The sequence below is a fragment of the Diceros bicornis genome, chromosome 3 (genome assembly GCF_020826845.1).
Source record: "Diceros bicornis minor isolate mBicDic1 chromosome 3, mDicBic1.mat.cur, whole genome shotgun sequence".
NCBI classification, from domain to species: Eukaryota; Metazoa; Chordata; class Mammalia; order Perissodactyla; family Rhinocerotidae; genus Diceros; species Diceros bicornis.
Window position 1 is genome coordinate 74,955,157 of NC_080742.1, and position 15,555 is coordinate 74,970,711.

Here is a 15,555-nt window from a genome sequence, read left to right on the forward strand (position 1 = left end):
AAAAGGTCAGTGCAAAAGAATAAAACTGTATCAAGGTTGATTGAATACGAATAGGTAGCTACTTTGCAAGTAAAAAAAAAAAGTGATATATTCATCAGTAAACGTTGTAGGGCAATGTGAACCAAAGGAGTTGAAGACAAGAATGAATAGAATGTGTTATTGTGCCAATATACCCACATTCATTCTATTAGATTCACCATCTTTAGGCTCTTATTATTGAGAGAAATTGAGAATAATCTTATTCCTATATGAGGGTTACCATTTTAATTACTGAAGGGGATATAAAAGATATGACAAAAATTAACAAAGACAATTTGGCGTACATCTATCTCAAATGTCATACTGGGTCAACTCCAATAATTAGTAATGTCCAGCTATTGCTTCGTTGCCCAGTAGTTCAATTATTTTAATAGTTTCTCAATCATGTTACTTCACAAAGCCATTACTCACTGTGGTGAAACTGACAGCTAGTGCATCATTAATATTCATACCAAAGAGGGATAAATTTGTTAGACATGGCCATATCAATCACTTCCTCGAATATTTTGCTTACTACTTTGCACTAGATTCATGGAAACTTATTTTCAAGCATATATGTGTACATTGAACCATTTCGGGGATTTAAAGTTGACTTCAATACAGCAGTGTATTTGATACCTTCCTAATCCTAAATTAAATTGATTGCATGCCGTTTAGACTAACCTTTGTTGATATTGTACTTATTCAAATAGAAAGTGATTCAGCAAATTATGGTGGGCATGGAGTATGTGGAGATAGCAAAATCATATCTCAAACCCTCAGCTGATAGTGTGCAAACACAACCCATGGTGATTTTTCAATTCCTTGTGGAACTAGAGCTGTTGCATTGAGCTACTTTGATATTGCTCCATAGTGTTGTGCACCTGGAAACAATTTGGTAACGAAAAGGAAGTCTTGCTAGTATGAGGGAGGAGCAGGAGCAAAAAAAAAAAAAGTTTCAATTCTAAAGACATAGAAAATTTCAAAAATTCTTTCTGTTACTTTAGGCTACTCATGCAACGCTCAATATCATAGTTGACCTGTCTTCATAGCATGGATAAGAATATTTACTTCCTGTCTATCTCCAAGTTCTATAAGATTCTTGAAAGGCGTAAAACTTCTAAAGGATCATATATAAGTGAAAAGTGGCAGCTATAGTTTAATTTAGTTGAATTATTCTGAAAATGAAGCCCATTCTCCACAATATAATATGGAATTTAACTTGACTGTAGCAAAGGATTTTTAAGGAGGTATTTGTTGTTAGCATAACATGAATTCTTCAGAAAAAATAACAGTAACTTTCCTGAAATTATTAATAATCTTCAAAGGATAACAAAAACTAACACTATTAAAAATTAAATATTCTATATTACATTAATTTTTAGTAATTTGTTGAGTTTTCAAAGATTTGTTTTTTCCTACAGATTTTTGTATTCCTTCATAAGCACGTAAAGTAGATATGCAAATTACTTGTTGATGGAACTACTCACATAAAAGACACTGTATTAGTTTGTGACAAAGTCAGTAGCAGGACATTTTGGGGGAAGAGAGTGAGAACTCTAAGACTCTTAGATACGCATTCTGAGCCTTCTCTTCCCTTTCATACGCTTCAGCTTTGAATACATATTGATTTTCTCTCCCCTCTTTGTCGTGTTTGAGGTAAAATCAAACACATTCTTTAAGGAAATAACAGAATTTATAATTTTCATTTATTCCTTAAAAATAAGGATAAACAAATAGAGGACAGTAAGTATTCATGGTAATTTGAGGTTGAAAATTTAGTACTATTCAAAAATATAAAACAATTTCAAATATAACTGATAGTAAGCTGAATTGTGTCCACCTCCTCCCCAAATTTAAATGTTAAAGTTCTAACCCCAAGTACCTCAGACGGTGATTGTATTTGGAGATAGGGTCTTTAAAGAGATAATTAAATTAAACTGAGGTCATTAGAATGGTTTCTAATCTAATCTAACTGGTGTCCATATAATAAGAGGGAATTAGGATACAGATATATGCAGAGGAAAGATGCATGAAGACACAGAGAGCAGAAGACAGCTATCTACACAGCAAGGAGAGAGGCCTCAGAAGAAACCACACCTGCTGACATCTTGATCTCAGATTCCAGCCTTCAGAATTGTGGAAAAATAAATTTCTGTTATTTAAGCCATCTAGTCTATGGTACTTTGTTAAAACAGCCCTAGAAAACTAATACATAACTCAAGTAAATATGCTAGGTTATTAGTAAGAATGAACAAAAACAGATGATGTGCACCAATGAGGAACAAATAGAAGTTATACTGCTTGGAATTTAAGCATAGCTAATAACCATCATCATCATTCACTTATTGAACAGTTACTGACGTGCCAGACATTATTCAAATGTATGAACTATCACACTGAACCCTCATCAAAACTCGGTGAGGTAGTTACTTCTGATTTCCCTGTTTTGCATATGAGGAAAACTGAAGTATGTGGATCTTAAGCACTTTGCCCAAATCACAGAGCTAAATAATGATTGAGATAGATTGTGTATCAAGGCAATCAAAGAATAAATTTTTGACTATTAATCCAATGAGATATTGAACCCAAGTTAAATTAGAAATTATTTCTCATTTTGGAGGTTATCACAATATATTACATATACAGCTTCTGGCAACAAGTTGTAAAAAAGTTGAAATATTATTAAGTTTTTTTGGATTATAGGGAAAATTTTTCTGTATTTCAGTGTGTGTATTTGAGCATATATATATAGACTATACATGTATACATGCAATCATATATACGTATATATATAAATTATACTTTCTTTACCGTTATTTTGCTTTAAGTAATTTTTCTCAATGTCACTCAAATACCAGCTTCCTTTTCAACAAATCAATGTTAATCAGAGACATTGAATATTCCTAATATTTTCTGATTATAAGATATACTGCATACTTACAATATACTTATGTGCCACTTTATTCTGGAGATCTGCATTTGTAGTCGTGTTATTTTATTTTATAAGAAAGGAAGAAAAGAATAGAGGATAGGAAGAGAAGAAGAGAAAAATGGTAGGGAGGGAGAGAGGCAAGAAAAAAAAAGACAGAAAGCTAGAGTACAAATGTTCACTTAAAAGAATATGTTTACTCTGTTTCTTTTAAAATATTAAGCTGAATCTAGACATATATAAATATTAATTGGAATGAATGTACTATTTCTAGAAAGAACTCAAAAGCATTATATCTCTCTTTCCTTAAAATGAAGACACATAACCAGTAAAATAAAGGAGAATTCATAAGAAAACAATTATTTGGAATATAAGAAAGACCAAGAAAAATACACCTCCTCTCCTCAATTATTACCAAAAAAATAACAATGCCATATGAACCTCGTTTCATTTGGGGATAAATAAACCCAAGGAAATATACATGAGCCTTGCAAATATATCTCCAGTACAGAAAAATGCAGTTTAATAATTTTAGTTATTCAATTAAATTTTTAGGAAGATTCTATTTACTCATTAAAATTACAAATTTATTAATTAAAAGTTTCAATACTAATTAACAATTTCAAATGGTACCACTGCAATTTGTACATGATGACATAAGAAAAACAGAAGAGAAATAGACTCATTTTGAGAAAATTAAGAAATAAGGAAAGGAGCTTTTTATTCTAAAATAAACTTGTAAAAAATAATGAGAATATAAATTATGGATTAAAAGAAAACTTCAATTGAGACAAGTTAAAAATCTACAAAGCAGATAACTGAACCAATAATGTAAAGGATAACTTGAGAGGTTCATTAAGACTATGCAATAAATAAAAAGAGATGATATTATGAGATAAAAGATTGCGAGTACTGGGAAAAGAGAACAGAGAATAAACATACAGAAAATGAATGTCTGCTGAAGATGTAATATGAGAAAAAGACTTGTCAACTCTATAGCTGAAGAAAACTTCTCTGGGGATAAAACAATAAGGAAAATCCAGTTCCTATTCACACGAACCTTATATTTTAGTGGTATAAACAGGCAAATAAACAGTGAAATCCCACTCAGCGCTCAATAGGATTATGTCCAGGATCTTATTAAGCACAGGCGATGGGCACCTTAACACAATTATGAAAACTGGGTAAAACTTCGCACAGAGATGATAGGTAAAGTACTGGAGGAACAGTAGGATTAAATAGGTTGAAGCAGAGGTGAGAAGGTGAATGTATAAACTTTTAATGCTAAAAACATAATCTTATTTAATGGTAAACAATGGCATTACATTTATGTTTTAATTTTTCATATTGACGCTGATTTCAGAATATCCTAAAATTCATGATTTAATTTTTGAAAGTTGTAGCAATCTTCACAAATCATGGATATATTTCAATTTAGAATAATAAAAAAGTGACTATGTTTCAAAACACTAAAAACATTTTTTTCAGAATTTGCAACAGATACTTTTTTGTTTACTCAAGTCATGGAATTTCAATACTTAAATAACGGTAAGTACTAAACTGGTTATTGAAAAGTCACTTACCACTACAGCAATATGAAGTTTGGGAACATATAAAGATCATAATATCTAAAACAAGAATATTACTGAGTGTTAGGACTCCCATTGGCTAGAATACAAATTAAATAGAGAAAGTAATTCAATATACCAGAAAATACCAAATTGATTTTTCATTTATCAGGAAATGAAATAATTTTTATTTGTATTCTTTGTGTTTAGCATAGTATCAATGCCATTTGTTATCTTCTGTGCCAGAATATTTCTGTTTAAATACTTTGTTCTGCCAATTCTTTGCTGTGATAATTGGAAAATTTATTAACCTCTCTGTGCTTCAAGTTTCTCAAGTATGTAACAGAGTTGTGAAGGCTGATTGGATTAATGTAAGATTGTTGGATTAAAGATGGCTACAAATCTTGTGCCTCTCCTTAAATCAAAAGGTGGAATCTATTTTCTCTCCTCTAGATTGTGCAGCTGTCCTGAAATTGCCTTGACCCATAGAATGTGGCAAAAGTGATACTGTATTACTTCTGAACCTGGGCTTTAAAAGATCTTCCACTTTTACATGCTTGGGTTGTTTCTTCTTTGTACATAGTCTGTGCTATGAGAAGCCCGAGCCACAAGTATAGGCCCTTTGAAGGAGAACAAAAGTGCCCTGCTCCATAGCTCTAGCTGAGCTTCCAACCAACAGCCAACACCAACTGTCAGCCATGCAAGAAAGGCATGTTGGATGTTGGAGCTAGGTTGAGCATCCGGATGACTGCAGTCACAGCTGATACCACAGGGAGCAGAGCTACCCAGCTAGACCCAGTCAACCCACAGAACCATGAAAAATAATAGATTGTTATTGTTGGTGAGTGCTTTGTTACATATCAGTGTCTGCCCCATGGTAGATTCTCATAAAACTGTAGCTATTGTTATTTTTAAAAATACTAGGTTTAGGTTCCATTTTAATTACCATTCCACTTTTGAAAACCCTTCCTAACATTTTAGGCTGGGTCATTGGTCTCTTTCTGCTCTGCAAGACATGTTTATTTTCTTTCTCTAAACTATAATAATTTTGTAGCTCTGTTAGAATTGTTAGTGCCGTAGGGCTGATTCTGACTCCTAACGACCCTGTGTACAGCAGAGCAGAACCCTGCCTGGTTTTTTCACCATCCCCTCACCTTCCCGCATTATATCAGACAATTCTTCGCTGCTATTCATGGAATTTTCATGGCCAATTTTTTCATAAGTGAGTAGCTGGGTCCTTCTTCCTAGTCTGTCTTAGTCTGGAAGCTCCACTGAAACCTGTCTACCATGGATGGCCCTGCTAGTATTTGAAATACCAGTGGCATAGCTTTCAGCATCATAGCAACATGCTACCGCCACAGTACGACAACTGACAGACAAGTGGTGTGGGTCCCTGATGGGGAAATGAACTAGGCCAAGGCAATGAAAGCAATGAATATTAACCACTAGACCACCGGGGCCAGCTATAAATATTAGACTACTTACCACTTATTTGCCTCTAATTCTATTTACATTTACTTTACTTGATTTATCATACTTTTTTTTTAGGGAATTGACTATGTCACTTTTTTATTATGACAATTTTTAGAGCGGTTTTAGGTACACAGAAAAATTGAGGGGAAGGTAAAAAGATTTCCCATATATCCCTTGCCCACACACAGACTATGTCACTTTTCTTTTATTGTTCTTTATAGTGCCTAGCGTGGACTGGTGGTCAATACATTCACTTGCCTATATTTCTTATACATACAAATTATTCTCAATGTCTCATTTGAGGATAAATTTATCTTTACCCATTGACTTGTCCTCTGGCTGCTATTTCAGATTCCTAAAGCATGCTGTTAGAGAACAATGAACCTATAGATACTAGGCATCTATCCCAGATATTGGATAACCAGAGTTTTTAAGTCAATCAGCTTCTGTGGACAAGGAGTTCTTATATATAAAATGAGGGTAAGACTGCATGATTTTTAATAACTCTCAGCTAAATATTTTTGATCTATTGTATTTAGTGAAAGTGAAATGACTAGTTAAGCAATCATCTTAGTATTGAAGCCAAAGCAGAAAACCAAAACAAGTTAACTTATTTTTTCATAAGTAAAATAGAAGGAAGTTTAATTATCATATAATTTCCTGTATTTTATTCTCTATTTATAGCCATATAGATAAAGAGTTTCTTACTATCCATTATGTTTCATGTTTTGCTTAGTAATGAGCTCACTATTTCTTAAAATAATGCATACATATATACACATTTATATAGATACATATAAATTTTGGAGTTCTCTCTCAATGATGACATAATATCCCTTTCCAAGGCATTATATTTAATGGCTACCAGGCATCCTTTTTTCAATACTTACTAATTCCACGGGAAATTAAATATGAAAATGATCGTAGGGCAAATTTTAGAAGAATATATGGACAATAAGACAGCTAGTAATATCAGAATCAAAGTCCAACTTATGAGGAGATGCTTGGAGGAAAAAACTCATGATCCTGCTCTCACAGTCCTCCTCTTTATTTTACTCTCCTCCAATCATCATATTGAACTGAAAGACATATAACTGGTACTATTTTGTTTAGTGGCTTTGTCTTAGGTTTTGATATTCAAACCTTGCATTCCTTCGTCTTTGAAGAAGACTTGGCCAAAATTTTACTTATCTGGTGACTAGGTCCTGTGAGATCGGTGATGGGCACAAGGTCAATTTAGAGCTATCAATTAAATAGAGAAATGAAAGTCATTCTCCAAATATCCAAACATCCAGGTTATCTCGCCTTGAGGAATGCAGGAAGGACTTTGAGAAAGGACATAAAACAAAAGTTTCAGCTTTTATCTTGAAACTTATAAACAACATTAGGCGTTTGTATATTTGTTAACATTACTTCTCACCACTCTATGGAAAATGCATTTGGAATTACTTTATTTGCAAATGACTTATGCCTAAACTTCAATAGGAAATATTATCATTTGTATTTATTTATAAATTGCATGTAAATGTTTATAATTTTTCAAATATGAAAACATAATCTTATCCTTGTCCTGAAGAAGTAGTATTGCTAAAACATAAGGTACACCAAATGTATATGACACAGATCTAAAGTATTTACCTGCCCACACACATGCCATTTTAACCCTTTAAAAATACTTAGCAGTAGAGGTTGGCCAGGTGGCGTAGCAGTTAAGTTTGCACGCTCTGCTTCAGGGGCCTGGGGTTCACAGGTTCAGATCCCAGGTGTGGCCCAAGGCACCGCTTGTCAAGCCATGCTGTGGCAGCGTCCCCTATAAAGTAGAGGAAGATGGGCATGGATGTTAGCCCAGAGCCAATTCTCCTGTCAGCAAAAAGAGGAGGATTGCAACGGATGTAAACTCAGGGCTAATCTTCCTCACAAAAAAAGAAAAAAAAATACTTAGTAGTCAATCTGAAGCTAATTCTGTTAAATGGATATTTTTCTCCAAATTTGTAGGTCAGACATAGGGTTCAAACGTATCGCATACGTAGAGTTAATAAATGTTTCTCATTTAGTTACTAAATATAAACTCTATCTTAATAGCCATTTAATATTCAATTAAATTTACTTAGTTAGTAAAAGGCTTACTAATATATCCTTATTGAATGCCTCCTAAATGAAATATAATTTAGCAAGGTGTTTCTCAACTTGGGGCAATTTTATCTCCCCATGTAATATTCCGTTCTGTCTGGAGATGTCTCTGATTGTAATGACTATGCGGTTTGTGGGGGTGTTACTGGCATCTAAAAGATGAAAGCCAGCATGCTACTAAACATCCTAGAATATATAGGACAGCCCACTTAAATAATTATCTAATCCCAAACGTCAATAGCACTCAGTTTGTGAAATCCTGATTTAGCATTATAAAAAGGAAAATGTCCTTTGTGGAGTGAGGAAAGAGATTTCCTTTGCTTTCTAATAATTGAATAAATAAAAAATAAATGTTTTTATTTACGTATCAAAGTGATATACATTTATGCCAATGACAATGCACTTCTAAATATAACAAAGATCAACTGCCGACTATGAAACATCAGAATATGTTCTATTTACAAATTAGTAAATAAAAACTTAGTAATATTTGAACATTGGGAATTTTCTCTTTAATATTAGACAGTTGAAATGCAGAATCCAACTGAAACATTAAAATTCACTTGATGAGATTTTCCTAATAAGAGAAATTGTCCATGTTGTTTTCAGCAAATAATTTTCTCCCTTTCTCCAAACTATTTTTTAAATGTGCATAGCTAGTATTAACTTATTTTACCCTTAGATTGTACTCATTAATTGGTAAAATGCTAATTAAGTTTAGAGAGAGCTTTAAAAACTGAGCAAATGGTTTATAAGGAAAAATAAGCAGACTAAAGAGACAATATACAATTTATTAAATGTCATTAGTTAATCAAATCACCAATATTTGAGGCAGGGTAGCCAGATATTAGAAACTACCTCAAATTCATTAAAAATATAATTTCAAATAAATTATATATGCTTTGCACTTAACCTATGCACAAGTATTATGGACTAGGATGCTCTTTAAGTCTTTTGCATGGAACAAAGTTTAAGACATGAAGTAGACGTGAAACAAATATAGGATTGAAAGAATGACTTCAAGTTATTATACCTGCACCCTAATCTTCCAATGCTTGTTCATCTTAAGCACATTCTTTTTTTATTTTATAGAGGAGTGATTTTTTTTCCCCTTTCATGAGAAAATTTGGCATTACCAGCCAATGGTCAAAATGACACATCTATTACTTGGGCTGCCATTTGCAATTCTGCTTTTGAAAACATTCAGAGTTGCAACTTCAATTGAAATACATCTTCTCTCCAACATGTAAATTGCATCCACAAGTAGAACTTTCTGTGCAGCCTCAGTTGCATGAGCTGATTGTCTGTGATCTACAGCTAGAATGATTTTCACAAAGGTGAGGGTCCTATAATGCATCTTCAAATGTCAGAATTCACCCTTGGCAGTGTATTGACTAACGATCCTGGAAGAAAAAGATAAAAATTGATGGAAGGGAGCAGAGTTTTTCACTTTTTTTAAACCACTTCCACATATGTGAAGCCTGCAATTGGCCATAAACCAAATAGTATACTTCATACTTCTCCTTTTTTCTTTTGAAATTAGAGCATCAGAAAGATTATGTTTCTGACCTGTCATGCATGCTAATTCAGATTGCATATAGATCAGCATCAATATAGCATTAACGTAGGTGATCGGTATGCATACTTATTCTTTCCCTCTTGTAACTTGTTTTCTATATCAGTTAACTCACTAAGGGGAGCTTTCCACAAAACAAGAAACTTCATAGTCCTACTGGATGGCAATATCCCTGAGGCTTTCTCAAGTCCCAAATGTTGAACTGCCAGTTCATTTTCCATTGGACCTTTCGGTGTATTATACATGTTAGTCAGATATTTTCAAGCAGATTAAATCTTTCTGAAGTTTCTATTACAATGAGTTTGCCATTTATCAGACCATTCCACCTGAGTGTAAAGGAAAGAAATTTCTTCTTACAGATAAAGTGCACGTACAAAATCAGATGTTTGTGGATAATGCTAAATAATGCAAAACATTTTTCGATTGTTCCCTGGAGAGTTCATGTAACAATTTTGCTCTTTGGTTTTTATTTTTCATTTCCTCCATCCTTTTACTTATCTGTAGATGATATGCATGTTAATATTGAACAAATAGCCACTTTTAGAGAAACAAATAGTAAACAATCAAGGTCATTGGTTGGCACTTCAAAAGATTTGATTTTGTGAAGTGTAATTCTCCAGAAGCTGTTTTCTCTTAGACTATGCTTACAACCTGAATAATCCATTTCTTACTGACATGGTTAATTGAAAAGAGTCATTGTGCTATTTATCAAGAACTAAAACATTATAGCTTTTTTTAAAAGTTAAAAAAGACATTTGCTAGTAGTTATATTTAAATTCTTAAAATATACTGAAAAATGTAAAGATTATTAAATCCTAGACACATCACTTGGCAATTTTATTACTGGCCTTTAATTATATTAATTTGGCTTAATCTAGCAGAAGTCTTCCCTCATTTCTTAGCAAAATATTTCCTCTGACTCTGGAACTTCTATCAGAATTAAAGACTTTTATATTTGTGCATGTATGTGTATGTTGGTGTGTGTTCAGCTACAATTAGACAAAAAAAAAAACATTTAAAATTCTATCAGGAGGAGTACTGGAATTTGTCTTAGATCTCTTTCAATAGAGAAATATCAGATTATTTGCAACATAGTCACAGGGAAGACATTTTTAATGATTCTGGTATTAATCAGGGTACTCTAGAGAAACAGAACCATTAGGAGACATATATATATAAAAGGAGTTATATTATTGGGAATTGACATACAGGATTATGGAGGCTGAGAAGTCCCAAGATCTGCCATCTGCAAGCTGGAGACCCAGGAAAGCTGGCGGTATAATTCAGTCCAAGTCTGAAGGCCTGAGAACTAGGGGAGAATGTATAAATCCAAGTCTGAGGGCAGGAGAAGATGAGATGAGCTATCTCAGTTCAGCAGTGTAGCAGGAAAGAAGGGGGAGAATTCCTCCTTCCTCCACCTTTTCTTCTATATAGGCTTTCAACGGATTGGATGATGTCACCTATATTGAGCAGGGCAATTTACTTTACTGAGTCCACAAATTCAAATGCTAATATCATCCAGAAATACCCTCACAGACATACCCACGAATTCTGTTTAATGTGGGCACTCCATGGCCAGTCAAATTGACACATAAAATTAACCATCACAATTCCCAACCTCTGACAATTGGTTCTATGACTGCCTTCACATTTCTTGGAACTGGGCATATACAATATGTGAGTGTTCAACTCTAAGTAAAGTTCCAGAATGAAAAGAGTGTTAAAAAACATAACTGTGAAATTCTATAAGTATACCATGAACTTTTTCCTTAATTGTAGAATTCTGTAAATATAAAATGGCCCTTCCCAATCAATTAATTACTTCTGTGACCCTAATTACCATGACTCTTGATCTGATGTAGGAACTTTACCCTCAGAAAAGTCTGTTAAAATATGTCTGAGAAGCCAGGCAATGTGTCTGAAAAGTTCAGAAACAAAACTACTGCCAGGATATATACATCTGTGTGTGTTGCCTCCCTAATCTGCTGGGCACAGCAGTTCTCTACTTTGTCATATCCCATTTTGTCTGTGGGATATGAACAGAAGTAACACTGTCAATTTGGCCAAGGCATTAAGAGTTTTTGCATACTTTTGCTTATCTGCTCATACTACTGTGATCTGTAAAGAGAAGAATCTACTTGAATTATCTGCTGCTCCAAAGGGAATGTTGAAACATGTGAACCCAAATAGAAGCCTGCATCCAAGATGAAATATAGCCTAAATCAGAGACACTCAGACCATATGCAGTCTTGGAAGCCACTCGTTTGTTGTTGTAAGTGTAACCATGGGCCCTTTAGGACCAGTTCAAACTGACCCCATCTTATCAACAGAGTGATTAAGATTTGTTTTTCAGGGGCAATGAGGGAAAAAAAAAAAAAATAGCAAGTCATGTAGCTAGAGTATGAGCAGAGGAGAAAATCTTGACCTGAAATGACCCAGAACCAAAGATTCTCCTCCCTACAGAACCAAAGGATGGGGGACACGACCAGAACTTGAAAGTTGGACTCTTATCAGAAGTGAGTGGTCCATTGTCTAGGAAGATTCAATGTTAAAGCCCCTTGTACACTTTACCACAAATGTTTAAAGCCCTCCAATCAAAACCTGCCCTGCCATTGCTTCCTCATACCGGCCTGTTCCTCCTAACTTCCTAATTTTGCCCCAAGCCCTGAACTGAGGAGACAGATTTGAAAGCCTTGCCTTCTGTGTCCTTCCTGGTCGACCTTGTAATAAAGCCTTTTCTTTTCTCAAAAACCAGTGGCATAATTGGCTTTTTCTGTGCATCGAGGAGAGAATCCCCTTTACAGGCAGTAACATAAGTTACCAAGATTTGGAGTGGTTTGGTATATACAGTAACTGGGACGACAGGTGACTAAGACAGGCCCTTAAAAACAGTCTGTTTTAAGTAGAAAATGAACAATTTATCCTCATAAGCAGCTATAAATTATATTACAAAATTTAAAAATAAATTTACCTGATTAACTAAACCATAATAAGGAAACTCACTATCATGGAATTGAATCACTATTAAGGTACTTAATTTGAAAGAAACTGATATATCTTGTTTATATGCTGTTCTTTAACCAGGTTTTAGTCCCTTAAATCATGTATTCGGTCTCACTCAGAAGATCCTAAATCTGTTGAGTGGAACTTTCTTATTTTATCTCTATCTAATGGCAAGCTTTGTAAACAAAATAAATACAATGTTGCTGCTTGATGAATTTAAATATATATTGGGGAAATATATGGTATATAATATTTAAAATATCTCATATCTTTAAAATTGAACAAATGTAGTGAATTTCAGTAATTTTGTGAAGTTAAATTTAAAAGGTATGTACACATAAAGAGTCACACGCAAGGACATGTTTTTATATCATATTATTTCTATTTTTCTCCATAGCCTCAGTTAAATTGTATCATAATTACTAATACGTAGGTATAATTAGTATCAAAAATCCAGAAATAGCACAATTAAAACCACCAAATCAATAAATAGTATTTATAAGAGTTTACTGTACATGTAAGAACAGTTCAAGAACTGGGAGCTTCCAAATTCAAAGACTGATATGAAGCTCAGGGACATGAAGTTACAAGATGGTTTATAAAGTGTAAATGAGGAAGTTGTTAACCTTTAAAATGATTGGTTATTACAGTGGGGGTTTGCAGATGGCAGGGGATTGGTTAAAAGTCATTATTTCACGCCACTTATAGGAAGATGATTTAAGTTTCTTTTATGATTGTCAGAGGCATTTACAAGAAATAACCTATGTTAACTTTCACTTAACTTCATGAAATATGCTAAACTTAGTTTTGCTTACATTGCTTAAATGGTTTTGTCTGCTCAGGGAATTCTCAAATTTGGTTTCCATTTTGTATTTAATTTTAATATTAGCATACAGCAATTTATAATTAGCCTATATACACATATATTTTAAGTGTGTTGGGAAACTCAATATATGATTTAAATTCTGATCAGAGTAATTTGATTAAAGACATAATTTTATATAAGATGATAGTATTTCCAAATAAGTATTCATTTATTTATGCTCTTATAAATGCAAATGCATCACTAAATCCTTGAAATTGTATTTCCAATTAAGACATTTACTCTAAAATTTTATACTGCAAATAAATTTGCAATGGTTTTATAAAAATAAAATTTGCCACTTTGCCAATGTATTTACTATCTCTGAGCAAAAATTATATTCATAGAGCTATATCTTTATTTTACAATAAAAATTTGAGTTGTGGCTTTAATAGAAGCACTCTTCATATATGTGATTTGATACAAATCTACCTTATCTCATTATAAACCAAAACAAACAAAAAAACTTGAGATCTGGATATACAACTCACTGGCATTAAGAAAGTGTTTATCCTGCCTCATCTCTTGGGACCAAGTAGGAAAGCAATCACAGGTACTCACATAGGTGACTTTAATAATATTTTGGCCTCAATGAGGAAAATATTTTTTTTCCTTCTTAGTAATGTGATCTGTATCAATTCTTTACTTCAGATATCTAAGATGAAAGTCTGGGTCTTATGTACTGTAATAGAAAAAGCTTAGGAAATCTATCTCATGTTCTCAAACAGACAATCCACAGATAGTCACAGTCCATTGTGAGAAATATTGCTTTAACCCTCATTTTCTATATAATATCTTAGTACTATCAAAAATGATATTCTGTAGCAGTTGGGTCTCCAATGGTTGTGATCAGCAACAGGAAGGAAAGTGTCCAAATGTATTGTAAGAAAAAATAATATAAAGTGAGGCTTTGGAAACAATTTTAAATGATTTCAGCAAATGTATAAAATAACATTACAAATCTAGTTTAGCCATAAAGAAGTTGTGCATGTAAAGGTTGAGAAAAATGTTAAAGAAGGTACAAATTCTCCCATCCTCTTACGTTATTAGTAGTGCACCCACATATGGTAATTTATCTGGCTATTAACCAGCCTTTGTAGGATTATAATTATTCAACTCAAATGTATGCATAAGTACTGGAAATGCTTGAGTAGTATATACTGATATTCTTTCAGGAAACTTCTGATATAATTCTCTTTCCCTATGTCTATACTACATGTTACAGACTCATCATTTGCAGAAGCCTCTTTTGCAAGGGAGAAATTATTTGAGGTCAGTATTTTTGATGAGGAGATTGTGTTAGTTTGCTGATTAGAGATGACCAGCATCTTCAAAAATTTTCTGTTTGAGGTATGGTTTATTTATTATAGCTAACAGAAATATCTAAAAGTTTGTTTCACACTTCCTTCTTCTTTTGTTAAGAATGACTGCCTCTGCACATGTTCAAAAGAGGGAGCAAATTTTTCACAAAATTTGATTGTGGAAGAGGAGAGGAAAAGAGAGAGAAATGGCTGAAGAGAGATTTCAATGTGTGTGTGTGTGTGTTTGTGTGTGTGTATACACACACATATACATAAACACACAATATACCATTGAGACTTAAATATGTTCAATTTGACTTTAATAATCTAGTTGATATTAGAGAGAAAAGGCAATTGGTGAGAATAACTTCCACTCGTTAAGAGTGATGTGTGCCTAGTGACTCTCTTCCAAGGGGAATAGCCTGGGATGGGAGGAAAAAAACAGAGTAACTTCATAGTGATGAAACTGATAGATGCTATATCAGCCTGGTGTTCAAAGTTAGCATCAACAGGTTGAAGTCAGACTTAAGTCACATAAGTCACCCTTTACATGATGTGACGAAAATGACATTTTGACTTTGTGATCTTCCCCCCCAAAACCTATAACCCCTGTCTAATCATGAGAAGAAACGTGAGCCAAATCTCAAGTGAGGGACATTCTACAATGCACTTGACCTGTACTCCTCAAAACT